A 21,209-nucleotide genomic window follows, 5' to 3' on the forward strand; every position below is an offset into this window, starting at 1 on the left:
AAACCATCAATTTTCTTATTCAAGAGTTCTACCTATTAGAGAGCATGGTGACCGAATCGACGTTATAAACACCGGCTATTTTTTTTGGCTTTGTCCTCATGACTTGCCACTGATAGTTATTCAATGACATCTCTTCTATAAACTCATAAGCATCTTCAGGTGTTTTATTATTGATGGTTCCGCCAGTAGCTGCGTCAACCATTTGCCGAGTCGAAGGATTCAGGCCATTATGGAATGTTTGAACCTGAAGCCAAAGCAGTAACCTATGGTGAGGGCACCTTTTCAATAAGTCTTTGTATCTCTCCCATGCATCGTAAAGAGTTTCTAAGTCCATCTGCACAAACGAAGAGATATCATTACGTAATTTGGTCGTTTTAGTCGATGGGAAATATTTTAATAGAAATTTTTCAATCATTTGTTCCCAAGTAATGATTGACCCTCGTGGTAATGAGTTCAACCACTGTTTAGCTTTGTTTCTCAATGAAAAAAGTTTGCTAAGTGAGCGTTGGAATCTTCATCCTGCAAACCATCAAACTGAACAAACTATTGTATCATTTGAATTGTGTTAGGTTTCAGTGCAAAAGTATTTGTAGCTACAGCAGGTCTAACTATGTCTGATTTAGTTCCTGTTAAAGAAGGTTTAGCATAATCATACATAGTACGTGGAGCAAGATTTTGATTAACCGCAATTACAGGAGGTAGCTGATTGTCTTGGTTTTCAGCCATCTCTTCAGTTGGGGGTTGAGTATCGTCCTCTTGCTCGTTCTCTATGTATATTAAGCTTCGCCTTATTTCTCTTTGGTTTCTGCAAACTGTACAAATGATTTCTTCGTCAAAAAGTAGTGGTCCTGATAGGTTTCTTCTAGTCATAAACTATAAAAACCTGCCAAGAGAAAGAAAAAGTAAATTAATAAAAAAAATTAAATTAAATTAAATTGCAAGAAAAATAAATGGCTAAAGTAATAAAAATTAAGTGTTCCTAATATCTTAGGTCCCCGGCAACGGCGCCAAAAACTTGATCCCGTGATTTCATGATAGGTTTTAAATATTTATAATTAATTGTTCTTGAAACTAACTATTATCGCGATATAGGCAAGTGTACCTATCAAACAGTAGTATAGTTTTAGCAAGACCGGATTGTCGAACCCAAATGAACTAAAAGTACTAGTAATAACTGTCTTTTTATTATCTAGCCTAAGAATAAGGGGGTTTTCTTTTAACTAACTAATTAAATAATATAAGAATTCACAGAAAATGGAATTGGGGGATTACTTTTGGAAAACGATTGAATTAAGACAATACCTAAGGAAAAATCCACCTAGACTGTACTTGTTATTCTGGCTCCGAATCGAACGATTTATTCATTTAAATTGTTCCATAAAGATCCCTAAGTTATGTTATTATCCCTATTCAAGACTAATAACGTCTAAGCCCTAGATTGAATAATTGAGACCTTTCTCTAATTAACACCCTAGGGTTGCATTAACTCGATCTATGGATCCCCTTATTAGGTTTCACCCTAATCCGGTAAAATCTTGTCACCCTATCTCTAGGTGCACAATCAACTCTGCTTAATTATGACAAATGTACTCTTAGACAGGGTCTATTCCTCCTCTAAATAAGATCTTATCTTGAATCAGTATCCTGGGACATCAAAACAAGAATTAAGAACACCTAATTAAGAACAAGTTAAATATTTATCATACAATTCAGAAAATAATAACAAGATTCGTCTTAGGTTTCATTCCCCTTAGATATTTAAGGGTTTTAGTTCATAACTAAATGAGAAAACATCTCAGAATAATAAAGAATACAAAACATAAAGAAAACCCAAAACTCTTAAAGGGGAAATTGAGGAGAGATCTTCAGTCTTGATGATGAATCCAGCTTCTGAGATGGATCAATCGGCTTCCTTGGAGTAATTTCTTACTCTCTCCCTATGTTCCCCCTTTCTTCCTCCCCTAGGGTGTATTTATAGGCTTTGGAATTCCTAAGAGCCTTCAAAATTAGCCTTTTTCTGAATTGGACTCAACTTGGGCTCGGCAAGGACACGCTTGTGTGACACGCCCGTGTGAATCGTGCTTCAAATCTGCCAAATTGCCATGGTCATGTGGTCTACCCATGTGAGGAAGTCCAGGTCATGTTGATTTCGTACTTTGGCCCATTTTCTCCGTTTTTGGCCTGTTTCTCGTTCCTTTCGCTCTCCTATGCTCTCCTAAATATAAAACTTGAAATTAAAGCATTAGGAGCATCGAATTCACCAATTCTAATGGAAATCATCCATAAAATGCATTAAACATGGGGTAAAAATATGTATAAATTATGTTTTATCAAGCGTATGTGTAGTTTTCAGAAATTTTATGGAAGAATATGAGTATTAGATGTGTAATAAACAACTTTTCTGAAGGGATTTCTCATGAAATCCCTAATAAGGGCTATTTTGCATAAGTTGAAAATTTGATGATAAATGTGTGATATAGTGGAAATTTTGGGTATACTATAAGAGAAAAAGGGGTTCATTTAGGCTTTTGATATGAGGAAAGTCGATAAAAAAATTGATTTTTGGACTTAAGGGTAAAATGGTCATTTTGAAAAAGTCTAGGGGTAAAATGGTCGTTTTGCCCAAGTATAGATTATTGACTGCCTAGATCGATAAAGAGATTAAATTTGTGAAATTTTATTATTATAGATCAGGAAATTCAAAGTCGAACTTAGATTGGGGGAAGGCCAAGCAAATTGATTAGACCGACTAGACACCATATTTTGTAACCGAGGTAAGTTGTATGCAAATAATACAACTACATTGTCATTATCTTTGATGAGTTAATTTAGCATGAATTACTTGATTTTGGAAATGAGAATGCATGATGATAATTTAGATAGCAAAATTCTCGTTTGAACCATAAGAAATAAATCGGATATTCATGCCATGACGTATGGTTTATTTTGATCTAGTGTAAGACATGTCTGGGACATGCATCGGCCACATTACGAGAATAGTGTAAGACCATGTCCGGGGCATGGCATCAACATTGAGATGAGAGCTAGTGTAAGACATGTCTGGGACATGCATCAGCCTCAAGATGTAAGCCAGTGTAAAACATGTCTGGGTATGCATCAACTACAAGTTGAGCTAGTGTAAGCCATGTCTGGGACATGGCATCGGCATCCTACCCCATGTTGAGGCTCATTGAATATCCGGTAGTGTTCTGAATGGTTCAACGGTGAGAGTTATGGTTTAAAATCAAGAGAAAAGTAAAACCATGTTGTGATTGATATAGGTACCTATTCAGTCTATGTGAGACGTGAGTTCAATATATATTATATGATGATTATTGGATTGTGATGAGTAAATTGTGTTTATGCCTATTTATATCAAGAGCATGTTGATGAATGGTATAATTGTTGCTCTGTGTTTGCATACTTCTTACTAAGCTTTATGCTTACTCCCTCTCTTCTCCATTTTCTTATAGTGTCGTCTAAATAGCTCGAGGATCAACAGACGTCGGAGGACACGATCACACTATCATTCGAAGCACTCAGTATAGTTAGATTTATTGTTTTTGTGTATAGCATGTATAGGGCTAGAATTTAATGTTTTGTGTCATTGAGAAATAGCCAAATGTGTTGGCTTGGGATAAATGCATTTATTTTGTATAAGGCCATGGATAATGGTAAATGCTCATTTTGATATTTATATAGAAGATATTTTCATGGATGAGTGAAACACATAAATAAAATGTTGTCCATCGTGGTTAGTTTAGCTATGTGATGTGCCCTTGTTTTGGTATAGATTGATTTTATGCAGGTTATGTAAATATGGGTGGTGAAGAGGCTTGGTAAATAGCCTTATTTTGTCCATACGGGCATGTGTCTAGGCCGTGTAAGACACACGGTCCGTCATATGGGCTTGTGATCCAGCTGTGTGTCCCCTTCACGTAAAAAAATTTGCAAATCAGTATGGATGGTAGTAAACGCACGGGTAGAGACACGGCCGTGTGTCTCAGCCATGTGAAAAGCACGGCCTAGCACATGGACGTGTGCCTTGGCCGTGTGACCCTTAAGAATTGTTGTTGTCAGAAACAGAATGTCCAGATTTTTGTACACGGGCTAGATCATGGGTGTGTCATGGCCATGTGAAGGACACGGGCTAGGAACACGGGCGTGTGCTAGGCCGTGTGAAAACCACTGTAGGTGTGAATTTAGAATTAATTCCACATGTGTAAGGGACACGAGCGAGTCCTTGTATTGCTTAGGCGTGTGAGTCACACGGGCCAACAGCACGACCATGTCGAATTGGTCACACTAGCGTGTTGCCTCTCCTACACGGGCGTGTGCCCCTCTGGTTAGTAACATTTCTCAGGGTTCGTGGTAAGACCTGAATCATTCCCGAATGGTTTTAAATAAATGTTTAGAGCCTAGTAGGCCTTTATTATAGAGTTTTCGATTTAGAGTTGAAAAGTTTTAAATTTGACCAAATTTTGATGACTAAGAAACGTGTGAATGTATGTGACCGAGTTAGGTAACACCTCGTATTCTGTCCCAGCATAGGGTACGGGTGTGGGGTATTACATGTTCAACATCAACATATCATTAGCACTCCAATTTTGAGTCCTTTGCTCAGTCTGCAACTAATTCAAGGAATTGCTCATTGTCTAAAGTATAGCATCCCTTTGTTTTTCTACTGCAGCTCGATCCTCTAGATTTCGTTGCAACCTATCGAACCTGTGTTCGAATTTAGCAGTAAATTCATTGAGGTCACGTTGTAATTTCATTGTGAAACCAGCAAGATTTTAGATGGTTACTAGTAGTGTGTTACTCTTGTCATCACTCCCTTTTCCACTACGAGACATTGTGACAAATCAAACAAAAAAACATAACACTCAAAAAGAAAAAATTAAACAAATCTCACAAATATGCACTCAAAAATAAAATTGAATTCTCAATGAAATAAGAATTAGTCTTTTGAGTCTTTTAAAAGTATTTATATCAATCAATCAAAATGTATTAGAATCAACTAACAAAGCAAACTTAATAGTACTATGAGTCCAAAATTGGCTAGACACCAAAAAATAGTATTGCACGGAGGAATAAATGTGCAACGTGCTTTAACCTACCAACACAAGAAACAATAAAGTGTTAGAATGCATAAAGGAACAATAAAAATGAAAAGCAAATGAAAACTTAAGGCTAAAAGTCAATGAAAATTGCTAAAACCCGAAAACTCGAAAAATTGCGAAGCAACTTGACAAACTTCATTCGAGGTGCTCCCAATTTCCAAAGTTTACGAAATTTAGACTGGAGCCTCCTCAAATATTATTGTATATTTGATCTAGAAATTTTCGACACAAAATTCAACCCATAGAATATTTTTTTATTTTTCTTTTTTTTCGTATTTTCCTTTTTTTCACTTTTTATCACTTTTTTGTCAGAAATAGTTTTTTATATTCTAAAATAGTTCCAAGAAATACTATGTAAAATTTTAGATCAATTGAAAAAGGTTTACCCACTCAAAAATCTAGTTTTCCAAAAAAAAAAGATTCTAGGTAAAAACTGCTTATAGGCTATTTTGCAATGGAAATTAGTTTAGAAATCAACTATGAACACCCAAAATGCCCAAATATGATACCAAATGATACATAATGAGGTGGATGAATGTAGAAGAGGATTGTAAAGTTTGTCTTAGTCGCGGGTTTAACCTAGGTCTCTAGATGAACATAAATTAAAACAAGAAACAAAAAAAAAATAGATTAATGCTCACAAAGAAGTGTCAAATGAAATTAAAACAAAAGAAAGATGATTCGGCTGGTAAAGAGCCCCATAGAGAATGAATTAGGGTTTCTTGGATGGAAAGAAATCGTCCTTGGACCTCAAGAAAATGCCCCAACTAGATCTAGAAAACAAAACACAAAACAAATTTGTTAAAAGTGATTTTAAAGATAAAAGCAAATTGATTTGTGCGAGAATATTTGAAACAACAAGAAAAGATTAAAAATCCTAATTTCTTTTGTGTTTCTTGATGGAACAAGATAGGTCAACAAGCCAAAACAGTAAGAACTAAATTAAAATAAATAAGAAATGATAAATCAAGGATAAAAAAGAGAAGATGATGTCCTAAGAAGCATTGGAAACATTAAGAATCCAGAACTCCTTTCAATAGCCCTAATTCCCCCTCTAAGAAATAGATCTTGGCAAGAAAAAGCTTGAAGTTGATTCCCACAACCTAAAAGATTATTAAAACAGCTTCTAAAAGGAACTCAAGAGCAATTCTTGAAGAAAAACTCAAAGAGAATTATTATTAACTTAAAAACAAATTTCAATTGTGTGTATAAGGGTGGACGGCCATGCTACTTATAAGCCTCCAAAATATGTTTTTCTAACCCCAATGGAATAACTAACATGAAAACTCATCAAATAAAAAAAAAACAAAATACTTCTAAGTGTGGAATTTTAATGGGAATTCGGCCAAACGAATTAAATGGACTCCTTGGGCTGAATTCTTACATGATGATCCACATATTAAAATAAAATTGGACCTAAATTTTAAATATTTTACGATTTTGTCCACTTTGATAATTTAGTCTGATATTCAATTAAATTACTTTCCAAAGTTTAGATGGGCTTGTAGACATCTTAATGGGTCATATTTTCAAGAACTTGATATTGTGATCCGTTTGCTTTCAAAATTGGCTCATTCAAGCTCGTACATGAAATCTAATGTGCCTTGGTTGCAAGATTTGATTTCTTGGACCAAGATTTCAATCTTGATTTTCTTGATTCTTGAAATTGTCTAAATTAACAAAATTGGACCAAGATTCGGTTTCTTGATTTTACTGAAAATAAGAGAGTGAATCTTGATTTTCTTTTTCAGTTGTGTACACATCTAGGGCCTTAGTAATGAAGACTTGGATGGTCTCGTTCAATCTTGCTAGGATTTGCTTGGCCTTCGACCTCGTTATTAGGCCTTGAGTAAATTTGAGCCCATCACATTCATGAGCCTGATTTTGGGCCTTGCGACTCATATCACAAGCATATATTAATCATCATTAAAACATGCCAAACATAATTCAAAATAATTTATAATATCAATTAAACATGCATCAGAACCACTTAGCAAAATTCCAAAACAAGTTACAATGGTATCGATACTGAAACAAAGGTTTCAATATTTCTGTTATATGGTATTGATACCGATTGGAAAATCGATACCAAAACAACATACTATTTCTTGTCTAAAAATCAAACCCTAGAATTTATCGGTACCTTCATTAAAGTATCTATTATTTTACCCCGAGTAGTAATACCCGTGGTAAGGTATCGATACCAAATTACAATATTGACTTTCTGCACATCAAAATATCATAGAGGTATCACTTTTTTAATCTGAATACCGATACCTCTGCTCTAGACCATAAAAATATAGCATATCTAAGCATTTAACTCGTTCCAACAAATATCTAATCAACATGCATCATTTACCTCTTTAAACCAATGTGAAAACGACCAAAATAACAGTTCAAAACATCAAAAACATGTCCAAGCAAAGATCAACATACGAAGGTCCAAGCTTACAGTTCCTAGGAATAATTAAGCTACAAAATACCCAAAACATCATGGCAATATCATGCAATAGTTCTATCACATTATTCAACATCCATTGACCATACATACAGTTCATGGCACTTCAACATAGCAAATATTCAAACCAAAACAATAGCAATGAAATAATTATGACATCCATCAAAAGTGCTAGAAAACTAAACCCATAAAATATCATGAGGACCACAATAATAATCAATCAAAGTCTAACGATAATGCCTTATCCCTTCAGTTCAAAGAATAATATTAATACCACCTACGCAAACACTAAAGCCTAACTTGGATCGATTTTTGGTATCCCCGTATCACTCACACCAAAAATGATAAATATTTAAAATGGTTAGAGAGAGTAGGTAAGCTTAAACAAGCTCAGTGAATGCTGGAGTATCCACAAAGTAAACACAATATCAAAGGTTAAACAAGAGCATACAACAACACATTCAAAACCATATTCTAACCAAGTCAAAATAACATATTCCTATTTCATTTAATAATAAAACTAGCATATAATTTTACGTGCAATTACACTCTACTCACTTATATGTATAATTCATTTTAAAATAATTCAACAAGGCTAAACAACATATACATGCATTAATAAATCACAAGTCTAACTCTGATACCACTAATTTTAACACCCCTAACCCACATCCGTTGTGGAATAGGGTTACGAAGCATTACCATACAAACAAAACCTTAAAACATACATTAATATAAACATTATATAAATTATTCATTCATATACAAATCGTCCCTAAATTGAGCCCTCGAGGCCTTAAAAATACATTAAAAACAATTCGGGACCAAATTGGAAACAATTAAAAAGTATAAGAAAAAGTTAGAAAAATTGGACTGCATGGGTACATGGCCGTGTGAGGCTATGTAACAATCGAAATAGGGACACACGGCCGTGTTTCAGCCCATCTCCTCACTCATGTAACTCTCTGAGTTGGGTCACACGACCAAGCCATAAGTCCATGTGCCAGGCTGTGTAACTTTCAAAATAGCCACATACACCCGTTCCTAGGCCATGTGCTCGGCCTGTAACAGCCTAAGTTGCATGCATTAAAACCTACAGGTGACACATGGAGGTGTTACCTAGCCTGAGTCACACACGACTAAGTCACATGCTTGTGTCTCAGGCCGTGTGGACATGAATTTGCCCAAAAACAAGCCATTTCCATCACCAATTCAACCAACCTTCTAAAGGCCTTTATAGCACCAAATCAAAGCATAAAAACATGACCAAAACCAACATGAAATGACCAATTTAAAAGTTAAAAATCATTCAACCAATATGTTATACAAGGCACCTCATTTGCAAACGTACAAACTTACCAAAAACATGCATATGTTGATCACATTTCTACTACCCAACATAACTCAACTTTTACCAAATCATATCTCAAATGTGATTACTAACACTTCAACATAACTTACCATTTGAGCCATACCTATCATACATCATAAGTACTAAAATGAAACAAACTAACCAACATCAAATGGTACCAAAACAACTTGTGCATGCCAAACTAACCTCTTATGTACACATGACATCAAATGTAACATCCCAAAAAATCGGGGGTTAATAGAATCGGGTTTGCAAATTGAGAGAGAGTGGTCATGCCTTAATTTTTTAAATTATCTATACATTTTTAGGAAAAAAATGAGATATTGGTTCGTTGGTTAAGTTTTAGTGAAACGTTCCTTGAAACCTAAGTTCAAATCCCTTCTCTCTCACCATTTTTATTATTTTGCAAATTTTTCCTTAAACCCTAGTATACGACATACCTTGTTTTCAAAATAAAAATTGTAAAATGATTTCAAGGAGGAAAAAGCCTAATGGTTAAAAGAAATAAGAGAAAGCATGGAAATTAAATGAGGTCCCAAATTCGAATCCCTTCATTTGTGAAATAATTAAATTTTGCAAAATCCCTTGTTTTTTTAATGTGTGTGCCATCCGTACCCTTGAACCCTAGGTATAAATATAACTTTTTGTTGTATTTTTCAGCCTTTAATTCAAATTTTACCTTCCCAAGCCATTCAGCCTCTTCCTCTACTCTTTTCTCTTCAATTTTCTTTCTTTCTCCCATTGTTGTCGTCGTCTACACCTAGTTTTACCATCTCTTTCTTCTTTTTCTTTTTGCCACCATATTTGTTAACATATTCTCCAACATATTTCTGTCATTTTTCCTCATTGTAATCAGCCCTAAATCTGAAATCTTGAACTCCAAAATTGATCATGAACATTGAGAAAGTGCCATTGTCGTTTCCCTCGACTAGCTTGGGTAAGGTCTCTTCTCTCTTCAATTTCTTAATTAATCTTGTCCATTAAAAACCTAAATTTTCAGATCTGGAATTTTGGTGATTTTAAATTATTTCAAATGTATTTTTCTATATTTTAATGAGATCTCAAACCATTTTAAAATTTAGCCCCAATTTTGGCCATCACGAGTGGTGGTGCGTGCACCTATGGGCAAGAAAAGGGGCTGTTTTGTTTCTTGGTTCTTGCCTATATTTTTATAGAATTAATTTGAGTTCTTTAACCCTCTGAATCATCTTTTAAACCCATTTCAATTAGGGAAAAACTTTCTTGATTGATTGGCCATTCGGATCCCACAAATCGTGAAACGTAAGTGTAATTAAGGGTAACTAGTTTGTTATTTCAACATAGTTGTTGGGTAAAGGTTATGATTTGATTAAATGAAATAATTTAATCATTAATTAGCTACTTATTTTCCAGTATATTATTGAATTAGATGCAGACCCAAATGCCTCAAATCATCCGTAAAGGTGGAGAACGATTATATGTACTATTTGCATCGATACAATGTAAGGAATCTGACTAGTTTGGATTCATAAAATAGTTATATTTTCAACAATTAGTTTGAACTCATAAGTGGGTGTTTGGGGGCTGGTTTAATGTTAAATTGATTGAATTCATACTGAATTTTGGTTTAGGTTCGTTTAAGGAATTATTAAGGAAAATTGGAAGATTCGCTAGTGTGCTGCGAGGAAGCGAAAAATAAGGTGTGGGTCCTAAACTCATAAAATTGTTTGAAAATGTAAAATATCATGCCATATTTGATAAATTAGCTTGTTGATTGGATTTTATTAATAGCCAAATTATTGATTTTGTGAGTGGCCGAACCAAGTATGTTTCGAGCCTCAAAAGACTGACATGTTGGCAAAATTACTATAGTTTGATAGTATGTTTGATTGAGTTTGTAATTGCATATTTGAGTTAAGAGATATGAGAATGTTTGACTAAATGATATAATGTGTTGAGATATTAAGCTTATGTATGATTTAAATGCATGAGATATCTATTATATTGTGTACTGAAAAGGGTGTTATTTATGTACAATGAAAATCCGTAAAGTATGTGAAATTGAACGATATTGATTGATACCAACACAATGGTAATTTTAAAGATTGGAACACTATTTTCATTTACTGAAAGTTTGTGATTATTGAGGACATGCTGAGCATGTCAAATAATTGTGAAAAGTGTTGAGATATGATTATGTATGAGATTGTGTGACATATTGCATATGCATTGGGTTAGGATTTTCTGGTTGACAGAGGAGTTTCGTGGAGTATCAGCGGCATACTAAGTCCACATTATTCGTAGTCAGTGCATTGCACCTAGAGTACCGAGGGAATTGGTGATTTTATCGCATATAATTGGCGATTGTATCGCACTATTTGATATCTGGTAGATTTTCTGCATTATTGATTATTCGGTGGTTTTACCACATCAAGCTATGCTCATAACGTTTTGGAGTTTGGCAGACGGGTTCTAGGGAACTCATGGTGTGTAGCGGATGGTATGGGTAGGGACCTTTTTGCATTGCATCATGTGCATGGCGTATTCGAATGTTTTTTATTTATGCTATACGTTGTACTTTTTTGTATTGAATTGTATCAAAATTAATGATTGTTACTCGAATGACTGATGACCTATACTCATACACCGTTTGACATCAAATTGATAATGGCTATGTAATGACATGAAATTCCTATGATGGTTTTGTCTTCTTCTATTAATGCTAATATGTTTCACTGTATTGAATGTTTTTGCTCGTTTAATAATTATTCGGCTCACACTGAGCTTTTCATAAGCTCACCCCTCAATAGTGTTTAACTTTTCAGGTAAACCTCAAAATTAGGACTAGACTTGGGATTCGGAGAATCAACTAGGACCTCGGATTATTATTATTATTTAATTAAGTATTATTAAGTCTTTATTGGTTTTGGCTTGTAATTTTTAATTATTTCTGGTCTGTGGCTTGGTAACTTTTCTTTTGGGGATTTTTACATGCATGAATTACTCAAGCATAATAACCAGATACTGCATGATATCAGGCTTAAGTAAAATTTGATATTGTTCCCTAGTTTCCACTACATTGCAAAGAAACTGTTTTTGAAAAACAAATCGATAAGGCAACTAATTTTCCAAAATGACTTGAAAAATGATTTTTTCGCTGCATTAGTTTAACTTCGAGTTTTTCTTTTTTTAAAAAAAAAGCGACAAACAAACGATTTTCTTAAAATAGCACTGTCAACAATAAAATGAATCCTAAGCATACACGACCTAATGAATGAATGCTTTTAAGCTAACTCAAAGTACAACTATAGTTTTCTCTAAAATGAGTTTTTTTTAAGTCCTAAAAAGTAACATAAGTTAGCTTAGCCATTTCAGTGGCTAATGTAGCCTTCTCAATCTAGCCATAACGTCTAAGCTGGGTTTGGGAGGTTACATCAAAACACAAACATATTTAGTTATTATGTACACATTCATCAAACACCATTTTATAATATCCTAAATACGTTTCAACCTCAAATTCAACTACCTAAGTTTATACATACCACTACCCTAGGAGATACAAAAACTACCACAGTCATTGGATAGTGTGAGCTAAATGTTTGATTCGTCCAAAGTGTCAGCAACAACGATCTACAAAACAAGCCATAAGAATGAATAAGCTTATAGAGCTTAGTAAGAATGTAACATGTCATTTAATCTGACAATAATTCACATATTAATAAATTCAGAATTACCAAAGTCTAAACAAGGTACTAATCGCGTGATTTCGTGATAGGTTTTAAATATTTATAATTAATCTTTCTTGAAACTAATTATTATCGTGATGTAGGCAAGTGTACCTATCAAACAGTAGTAAAGTTTTAGTAAGACCGGATTGTCGAACCCAAAGGAACTAAAAGAACTAGTAATGACTTTCTTTTTATTATCTAGCCTAGGAATAAAGAGGTTTTGTTTTAACTAACTAATTATCTAAACTAAGAACTCACAGAGAATAGAATTGGGGAATATCTTTTTCGAAAATCGATTGAATTAAGACAATACCTAAGGAAAAATCCACCTAGACTGTACTTGTTATTCTGGCTCCGAATCAGAAGATTATTCATTTAACTTGTTCCATAGAGATCCCTAAGTTATGTTATTATCCCTATTCAAGACTAATGACGTCTAATCCCTAGATTGAATAATTGAGACTTCTCTCTAATTAACACCCTAGGGTTGCATTAACTCGATCCATGGATCCCCTTATTAGGTTTCACCCTAATCCGGCAAAATCTTGTCACCTTATGTCTAGGCGCGCAATCAACTCCGCTTAATTATGGCAAATATACTCTTAGACAGGGTCTATTCCTCCTCTGAATAAGAGCTTATCTTGAATCAGTATCCTGGGATATCAAAACAAGAATTAAGAACATATAATTAAGAACAAGTTAAATATTTGTCATACAATTCAGAAAATAATAACAAGATTCGTCTAAGGTTTCATTCCCCTTAGGTATTTAGGGGATTTAGTTCATAACTAAAAAGGAAAACATCTTAGAAGAATAACAAATACAAAACATAAAGAAAACCCAAAACTCCTGAAGGGAAACTAAGGAGAGATCTTTAGTCTTGATGGTGAATCCGGCTTCTGAGATGGATCAAACAGGTTCCTTGGAGTAACTTCTTACTCCCTATTCTGTGCCCCCCTTTTCGTCCTCCTCTAGGGCGTATTTATAGGCTTTGGAATGCCTAAGAGCCCTCAAAATTAACCTTTTTCAGAATTGAACTCAACTTGGGCTCGGCAGGGACACGCTCGCGTGTGATTACTTCAGGCCGCGCTCGAGCTTGCCAAATTGACACGGTCGTGTGGTCTGTCTGTGTGAGGAGGTCCAGTCCATGTTGATTTTGTACTTTGACCCATTTTCTCCGGTTTTGGCCCGTTTCTCATTACTTTCGCTCTCCTATGCTCTCCTAAGTATAAAACATGAAATTAAAGCATTAGGAGCATTGAATTTACCAATTCTAATAGGAAATCATCCATAAAATGCTTTAAACATGGGGTAAAATATGTATAAATTACGGTTTATCAAATACCCCCACACTTAAGCATTTACTTGTCCTCAAGCAAAATTCTCAACTCGTAATCAAAATAAATTCTTCTCAACTTATAATTTCTATCAATAATATCTCAAAATAATCCATAAGAAATCATACATTAGGAATTAAACTAAAAGAACATAAAAGTTTCAAACATTACAAGTTGAGTATTTAATTATGCAAACATAGGTGTCTCCCCTCATCTAAGTAATTACCTTTGATTCAGAATATCACAGAGTTTCATATCCTCACTAAAGATTCATTCAAATCACCTGAGGTGTTTAAGGACAATAAATGAAGCACTCAATAGTCAATAATGAAAAGTCATTACCATAGGCTTGCATGAAAATCAAATCTCCACCACTATAATTTAAGATGATACATCAATCAAAAGGTCTTTAGAGGGTTGTAATGAGGCTTGATTAGGGGGTGTGGTCACAAGCTGAAAGAAAGGGTTAGAATTGAGATTGAGTTGAAAAATTACTTAACTAGAAAAATAACTAGTCATTAATTGCGTACAACAGAGCTTTTCTCAAAATATGGAATTTGACTTCTTTAGCTTAAAAGATTACTACTATTAAGATGTATACACATTTTTTTTAAGAAGAACTTAAATACAAAGTAGAATAAAACTTAGCTAAGCAACTATTTCAATTCCAATCTCGACCAAAAATAGGGATCAAATTAATTTAGGGGATTTCAACAATAATGGGTTAAGGGTTAATATTAAGGGTAATACAAGAAATGGGTTGTTAGGCTCAAAGGGGTTTTCTAAGGGTTAATCATGGAGGTAGGCTTTTCATAGCATGAGTGGGTTAATCCTAAGTGTCTTAGTCATTTTTACATATCAAATCAAATGGTGTGGTCCCGACATGCATAATCAAGCAAGTTCTAGAATAACAGTTCAATACTGACGCACTCAAAGAAATAATAAAAGTGAGCATGAAAGAATTAATAGATGCTCAAAAGGCTCAAAAATCTCACAAAAATTATGGTTTTTATGTTTAAAACTTGTGAATTCCAACTCAAAGTAATACCTAAACTTTAGGGAAACAACCTAAGATTTTAAATTCTTAAAAATCAACTTATCATGCTTGATTCTCTAATGTCTTGAGGTTTAAACAATCAATGCATAAATGCCTATGTTTTAATTCAAGATATATTAACAAAAATCATAAATCAATAAAAATTTATCCTAAATATGATATGAGAGCTTTTCAAGAGAACAAGGTAGTCATTCAGGGATTTTTCTGATAATGAAATAAATACCCCCCCCCACATTTAAGATGTACATTGCCCTCAATGTACAAAGATAGATATTAGAGTATATAAATAAGATAGGGAGAGAAGTGAAACTTCCTATATGATGAATTCCTTGAACTGGAGTTTTTGAGAGTAATCGGTTCGAGAGTTGAGGAGGATACTCCGGCGGTCGTAGAGGTTCCTTAGTCCATAAGTCATGTGCCAAAAGTATATTATATCTAATGGTAGCTATGGTTGTGGTCAATCAGGATATGGCAGTCGTGAAGAACCTTTCTCAGTGGAGCTGTTAGTTCCTATGCGATAATAAGCTTAAGAGCTCTATATAATTGTGATAAAATCAGGAACTTTTTAGGGGATATTAGGAAGAATAATTACTCATAAAGAAATAACCGAAATTGATAATTAAAAATAAAATTCTAAAATCAAATAAAAATAAAAAGTAGTTTTAATAAAAATTAAAAACATAAAATAAGAAATAAATGTTTTTAAACATCTTCATCGCTAGATGGTTCGCAAGGTGGGTCTGGCGATGAGATGTGGAGGTGCTGACAAATCTATTGTAGAGTAGCATCAATGTTGTCAAATCATTGAAAACACTGCTACTCGAATCTAGTGAGGCACTCAGAAATGTCAGCATATGAAGCCGCCGCATGAACTGGACGAGAGGGTGGTGGTGGCTGAGTTGGTGGGTCCTCGTGCTGTGGAGGGCATCATAGAATGTCCTCGTAGGCCTTCTCCTCAGTAGATTGGGCGAGACGATATTGGGGAGGGTAGGTTTCTCGGCGCCTCTCGATCATCCTCATGCTAAGCATACTCGAGATGCCTTGTGGAGACATCTAGTCGATGAGGGTAAGAGATGATTCTTAGGTTGTGGTACTGAGAAGCCCGAAGTGTCGAGCCAACCGAGTAACATAGGGGCCAATGGAGATGACCCCCTTCCTATGCCGCTCCGTCTGGTGCTGAATTGCGAGGGCAATGAAATAGTCAAGGTCGATGACGTGCCCGTGCGACATACACCATAAGAAGTAGGCGTCGTGAGTGTTGATGACGCTAGTGCCTTCTCACCTTCCTGTAATTGTGTGAGCCAAAATGGCGTGTAGGTACCTCAGGGATGGTGGGAGAACTGATGCCTTAGAGTGACTAAGATTGTAGGAGGCTGCGCTAGGGGCCAAAGTGTGCCAGCACTTCAAGGGAGAGAAATGTATGTGGCGAGTGAGAGCATGTAGTTCATTCTCCTCCTTGAACTCCTCCGTATATATGCCCAGTGCAGCACCAAACTCTGGGATAATTAACTGGCAGACTAACCTGCCTAGGTGAAACTGGACTGTGCTAGGATCATCGTAATTCATCATTATGGTCTGAAGATGGATCGTTGAGCATAGTTCCATTGTGAGCTCGAGGTATGTTGGTTCGATGATCCTAAAGAATAGCTCCCAAGGGTCGGTGGTTAGGAGGGTTCGAATCGCATCAGCCAACTGAACTTGTTCTACAATAGCCCAGTCGATGCAGCGGCCCGCAATTAAAGGTCGGGCCCAAAGTATTTGGAAAAGCTCTTCTTAGGGCCCTCGGGGGAACTGCAGGAGAGGGTGACGAATTTCTGTGGTTGGACCCGCGGAAGATGACGCTCCCTTCCTCTTCTTCGAAGCAGGTACGGCAGTTTTCTTTCATGAAGACGACCATGGTACTTGTGATCAAAAACCATTAATTCATTTTGAGGAATGATCAAAGTAAAATGAAGATAATTTGTAAATAACAATCATAATTTCAGCAACTACTAAGACTAACAAGTTAATCAAAGTAATCAACTGTATGGCATAAAAATGGCAACGAATTTCATGGAATGCAACATGTGTAACGGATGAAAAATGTTAACACTAAAGGCATGAGTATATATATTGTTCTAATAATGAATATTTACTTCTAACTAATCAAATAAAGTAGAGGAATCATATAATGAGTAAGAATTTTAACATGAGAAAGATAATAACTATTCTAGATAAAACATTTGTATGATAAAAATAAGAAAGAAACATGAAAAATTTCATATTATTATGATAAATAGCCCTAGAAATTAGTAAGAATAAACGAGAAAAGAGTGAACAAACACTAGAAAGAGGAGAATGGGCGTCAAAAATGGAGTTAGAGACGGCGCACGGGCATGGCAAGAAGGTCGTGTGGAATTGCAGCGGCTAGGGTTGGGGTTTTTGAGTGGGGAAGACAATGAATAGTGCAGGGTATTTATAGATTTTGGGGAACATGGCCCGGTAACACGCCCGTGTTCCATAATTTCAGCTCGTGTTATTCGTGAATTTTGAATTTGGGCTCGTCTGACATTTAGTAAATGCCAGTGTTCCTTGGGCATGTGGGTGCACACGGCCGTGTCGCGCAGTCGTGTCTGACGTTGTTCGCTTCTCCCACGCCCATGTCAATCTAACAGGTTCGACCACGAGTGCTAGACACAAGCGTGTCGCACGCCCATGCTGTTTTAACAGGTCCACCCACGATTCTTCCACACGGGTGTGTCTCACCCCCGTATTGTTTTGGCAGGTTTGACCACGGCCATGTCGCACGGCCCTAAGCAAGCCCGTGCTCTTGGTCGTGTCCCTGTGGAAAACCTATATTCAAGCGCTCTGTTAGTAAGTTAGATGTTGAAGACTAAATTTTAAAGAAGTTAATACAGTTAGTGCCTGGGTTGCCTCCCGAGAAGTGCTTATTTATAGTCTAAGCTCGACTTACCGCTCCGTTGAATGATCGTGGTGGTTTGAGGAGTTTACACTCCTCATTCCTGCTATTAATCTCATCAAAATAAGGTTTTAAATGGGTGTTGTTTACCTTAAAAGGGTCGAACTTGGGATAACTCACCTCAACCGTATCGAATGGAAAAATGCTGAGTACTATAAGAGGGATTTCTTCATTCGATGTGGTAGCAACAATGTGGGGATCTGTGGCTTCTAATAAGACTCTATCTCCAACCTTAAGTTCATTTGGAAAGGGATTGAGCTTGTTCTGTCGTAGATTCGATTTGTCAAGTGTTCTCAGTTTATGCGTCTGCCATTCATCTAGCTCCTCGATTTGTAGTCTTCGATCTTCATGAATGGGTCCTCTACTATTGCTTCAGAATGACTCATGTGCTTCCTTCAGACTCATTTCTTGCAAAGTAGGTTGTACCATATTGCCAGTTTTAGTAGAATGGGTTAGATGATCACCTTCAATTTCCATTATGTTGCCAAAATTGTGAGCATGAAGGGTGATTGTTTCGTCTCCCACACGGAGTGTTAGTTCTCCTGTGCCAACATCAATAATTGTTTTAGCAGTTGCTAGAAAGGGCCTTCCTAGAATTAAATGTAACACCCCAAACCCGGCCCAGATGTTATGGCCAGATCTGACATGTCACATGGACTTACGACTTAGTATGCATTCACTGGTTTAAGTGATTGGGGTGGTCTTTGTAAAAACAACGGTTGAATAAAAAGTTAGTTTATCAATCTTTAGGTTATCCATTTGTTGTGCTTGTTGAGTCTTGAAAACGTTCATTAATTTTGAAAACTCGCGTAGCCTAACACTAGCAGTTTCGTCATAGTATAAATATAATCAGAAAATAAAACCATAGCGGAAAAAATAAATTTAAATAGCAGCCTTATTACAACTTAAAACCCAAAATTAAATCAAAATATAAAAATAATAAAAATAAACTAACTTAGAAAAACCAACTTTACAGATGATGTGGCCACTCCTAATCCCACACAGCTCCAAGCCCACTATGGTTGGGGATTTCCTGCAGAGATGAAAATAAAGGGTGAGTTTGGTAACTCAGTGTGTAACATAACCCAACCATAGCCCAAAACAGATCAAACCTCAGAGTCAGACTTATCTAGGCCTTGGCCCAGTACAGAAATCAGAATGAAACCCATAGGCCCATAGCAGATATAGAACAAATATATCATGAATGCAGAAATCCCAACCCAGAGCCATCCATAACACCCCCGTACCAGCCTTACACCATGTGGGGAGACTACTTGACCCACCCAATCGCTACACACCACAGAAATTGCAGCGAGGCTTCCAGATATTGTGACGAAGTCACTAGATACAGATATTGTGGCTAGGCCACTAGAACAGATATATATATATATGTGGCGAAGCCACCACATTGCAGCGAGGCTGCCAGATATTGTGACAAAGTCACCAAAACAGATATATGTGGCGAGGCCACTAGATTGCAGTAAGGCTACCAGAACGCTTCCTCTATCAATATAAATCCATGTCCCATACAACGGAAATAATATGTCATGGCATACGTATACAGAAACAGAACATCATGCTTTTCAGAAAAAATAACCCTAGGGGTAAAATCGTAATTTTGCATGCATAAGGGTATTTCAGTAATTATTACCTATTGCTAAGGTTTCATGCTCATTCTAATGTTTACCAACTAATCAGAAGTACTTACCTCGTCTTTTTACCAAAGTGGGTCCGTTGGCCCATTAGCCCGTTTTCGGCCCATTAAGCCCAAAAATACCGTTGTGCACGAAAATGCACACTCTGCACTCAAATCATCCAAATACACCATATTCATTAACAACTGTCTCACGAGCGCTCGCACGCTCGCGAGTTCACAAAATACCAATGTTTCGGTATTTCTTCTTTTACCGATTCAGTCTAAGGGAGGGTGTCGTTTACACACCTGGTTGATGACAATTGATGACGATATCTCCCACGTGATAATCCTACAATCGATCACTAACACATTAGACTTACGAATTAACGATAACTAACATAAATCCATGTCAACTAACCCAATCATCACACAAGTTAGTCATTTACGCACGAGGGGCAAAATAGTCATTTTACCCTCCATGGGTAAATCGGTAGTCCTACCCTACAGGGGTATTTTAGTAATTCTACAACTTATCCACTTGGGCCTACGGACCCATTGGGACCACATGGCCCATTTTAGCCCATCGCGGCCCGGAATAGCCGCCCCATCTTGCTAGAGTAATGAGAAATACACACCTGTTAGGAGACTGCAATTAATCCGCGCTCCAAACACTCTTAGCTGACGCCCAAACCAAACGAGCACGTCACAAAGTAAAAGGGATCAGCTAAGAAGGGTATGCCTACTCTCTTCATGGTTTGCTCTATTTAAAGCTAGCTCTCCATCTACTCTTATGTTAGCTTCCCAATGTGGGATCCCTCCATCACTAGAGTTTAAAACCAACACCAACTCTTGCCGTCCCAACATAGCAAAATAATCAACCTTTGCGTGCCAAGGGATTCGAACCAAAGTCCTATCACATGCCAACTCACGCCACCACCACTAGGCCATCAACTCATTTGTGTCATAAATCCAACACATTAAACTTTAAAGCACACCTACTTGCTTCCAGATTTATTGAAAAGAAAAACGAAAATATATTGCAATAGCCAAGACTTGAACCTTGGACCCCTTGCTTCCTCTATGGCGTCACTTCCTTGTCCCCTAAGTGGCGCCACCTTGCCACTACACCACACTTCTTTTTGTGTCATCTTTTACTCCTTTACTGTTAAAAGCCCAAATGCCAATTGCATCACCTGTTCATAAAATTAAAATTCCGAAGACTACTACGGATTTAACTTAAGTTTGGGCCTTCCAAAGGCCCACTAACCTACTAAAATATATATTTTAACCAACCAGAACACACAAAAATTTTAAAAATCACAAAAATACAGAAAAACCCAAAAATTGGTGCGTTACAACTCTACCCTCCTTAAAACAATTTCGTCCTCGAAATTTTACCTGAATCAAACAGATGAGGATATTGTTGACGCATCGCCACTTCTGGCTCCCAAGTAGCTTCCTCTCTGCCATGATTACGCCACAGCACCTTTACTAGCGAAACTGATTTCCTCCTCAAAATCTTAACATCTCGATCCAAAATCTGCACAGGCTCTTTCTCAAAAG

The 21,209-nt window shown here is 36.3% G+C and overlaps 1 non-coding gene across 1 annotated transcript; it reads left to right on the forward strand.

Annotated features, from left to right (window-relative positions):
• The first annotated feature begins 260 nt into the window (after positions 1-260).
• LOC128287539 (small nucleolar RNA R71) lies at positions 261-367 on the forward strand. Its single transcript, XR_008278239.1, has one exon. It is a non-coding gene; the product is annotated as a small nucleolar RNA R71 (small nucleolar RNA).
• Positions 368-21,209: the final 20,842 nt, after the last annotated feature.

The sequence above is a fragment of the Gossypium arboreum genome, chromosome 13 (assembly GCF_025698485.1).
Source record: "Gossypium arboreum isolate Shixiya-1 chromosome 13, ASM2569848v2, whole genome shotgun sequence".
Taxonomy (NCBI): domain Eukaryota; kingdom Viridiplantae; phylum Streptophyta; class Magnoliopsida; order Malvales; family Malvaceae; genus Gossypium; species Gossypium arboreum.